At 42.3% G+C, this 2138-nt stretch overlaps 1 long non-coding RNA gene across 1 annotated transcript; it reads right to left on the minus strand.

The window, feature by feature from the left end:
* Window positions 1–711: 711 nt before the first annotated feature.
* On the minus strand, window positions 712–1119 carry LOC104967695 (uncharacterized). The gene is made up of 3 exons (XR_800754.1): window positions 1059–1119; window positions 949–982; window positions 712–845 (listed from the first exon to the last, which is right to left on the minus strand). It is a non-coding gene; the product is annotated as an uncharacterized lncRNA (long non-coding RNA).
* Window positions 1120–2138: the final 1019 nt, after the last annotated feature.

Genomic DNA, 2138 nt, shown 5'->3' on the forward strand with positions numbered 1-2138 from the left:
TAAAAATGTTTATGTATTTATTGTCAAAGCATTTAATATATTCATTGCTATCGGGACGTTAAGAGCATTCCATGGAATATAACAAAAAGTGTTTTCTGAAATAAATGACATACCCCATTGAATTATGACTGAAGATCGTCAGCTGTCTTCCTCTCCCGTGTTGTTCCCGCTCGATACGTAAAGGCTGCAGCACCTTTGACAACTTCTCTCTCTACATATCAAACATACCGGTAAACCAGCATCGTTTGCTGTGAAAGCATATAACTCTGTCCACACAGAATCAAATCCTGTGTTCCTCCTGTACTTTTCTTTGATTTATCCATAGTTCGCTCATCGAGCCGGGGGTCAGGTTATTCACCCGCAGGAAAAGGCGCTCGCGCGGGACCGTAGCAGGATGTGACGCATATTTTAGTTGACCTAATTAAAACCGTTTTGTTTTTTATTTATGCGTCACAGTATCACCTCAAAATACAAGATACGAAACATTTTCAACCGTGCAACAAAATATAAATAGTCCTACAAATACTTTTATTTTATTTCCTTCTTATTTTTTGTCTTAGCTCAAGGGAGCCAGAGCAGAGGGCTTAAAGGGCCGCATGCGGCCCGTGGGCCGCGGGTTGCCGACCCCTGCACTAGGGGATGGATTGGAATTGGGCCTGAGTTGGCAGCTGCTACTTTGCACTCTGTAATGGTCAATAAGTCCAAATCCACAAGGCTTGGTGCAGTACAGCAGACATTTTTACCTCTGACGTAGTATCTGACGCCGGCCCGGAAACAGCTTCTCCTGGAGATGAGGATCCACTCGAAGATCTTCCCGTTGATTCGACACGGCTTCATGACGATGACTGGAACAGTAGGGTTAAGGAAAGGCTTGGCACAGGTATACGTCTGATCTTATCTGCAGTCATGCTCCATTAGAAAATGTTTAACCCTCAGTGAAAAGGATACATCCATGGACAACAGGAAGTGCAAACTTGTGAAGCTGTGGAGAAGTGGGTACGATTATTGTCATTCATTAAATGAGTACAAAAGCATTGAGTGAGAAAGTGAAGTGGTACCTCAGGCTGCGCAGCCAGTTCTCTCAGGAGGTTCCCGTTCCACACAAACCTCTGATCTGCCTGAGAAACACAACATCGTCATCAATTAACTGCAAGAATGTAGAGTAACACTTATAATAAAAGAATCCTCTACATTATGACCTGCTGCAATGTTTGTAAACAAAAACAAAATGTTGTATTATTGACATATCGCTAGAAAAGACAAAAAACACTAAAAGTATGAGTAGTGAAGTGAGACAAATGTACAATATTTTTGAAAGCAAAATGAACATAACAGTTTCAAGTAAAATTAAAGAAAAGAAATAAACATTTCTGGAAATACATTACATGTCATTTTTTTTACAATGAATGTTTCAATGCATGGCATGCACACAAATACTGAGTACCGTCATTTTCGCAGCAGCTAAATTGAATGATGTGTACATATATAAGCCGCACTGGACTATAAGCGGCAGGTGTTTTAATGTTTAATTACCATATGTAAGGGTTCGTGCACAGAGGGGATTGTCGGGAAAGAGATGGCTGTTTGAGGAAGCTCCCATTTATTAACATTTCAACAAACAAGTTGCATATTTGCATAACGTATTCAAGTGTTAGCATTTAGTGCAATAGTAGCTACAGAACATGTACTGTGCTGTGTAAACTGTACTGTATCACATAGCGTTTCAGACACACAAACTTTTCAACTTTCAAACTTAAACGGTGCGCTCCCAGCGCACGTACCGGCAGTGATCTACAGCAGTGGTTTTCAACCAGTGGTACGGGGACAAACTGTCTCGCTCTCGTAATGTCTGTCTGTCTTGCTCTCGTTTTGTCTCTCGTACCACTCTCGGTTCCACTTTTACTTTTGCGCACTACCTGTCTCACTCTTTTCCGGCCTCCAGCTTTTCCTGCTGGAGCCCGCCGCTTAAAGGTGGGGGTCCGCGGACCGGCCATAGAGCCCATAGAGTTAAAGGTGGTGGACTGTAACCTGTAAAATCCATAGATTTAGGAGGTCCCCTAGTGGCCGTTAGCTGTAAAAATCCATAGATTAGCCGCACCGTTATATAAACCGCAGGGTCGAAAAATGGGAAAAAAGGC

This window comes from Notothenia coriiceps, unplaced genomic scaffold (assembly GCF_000735185.1).
Source record: "Notothenia coriiceps isolate Sejong01 unplaced genomic scaffold, NC01 NC01_scaffold00037536, whole genome shotgun sequence".
Classification (NCBI taxonomy): Eukaryota; Metazoa; Chordata; class Actinopteri; order Perciformes; family Nototheniidae; genus Notothenia; species Notothenia coriiceps.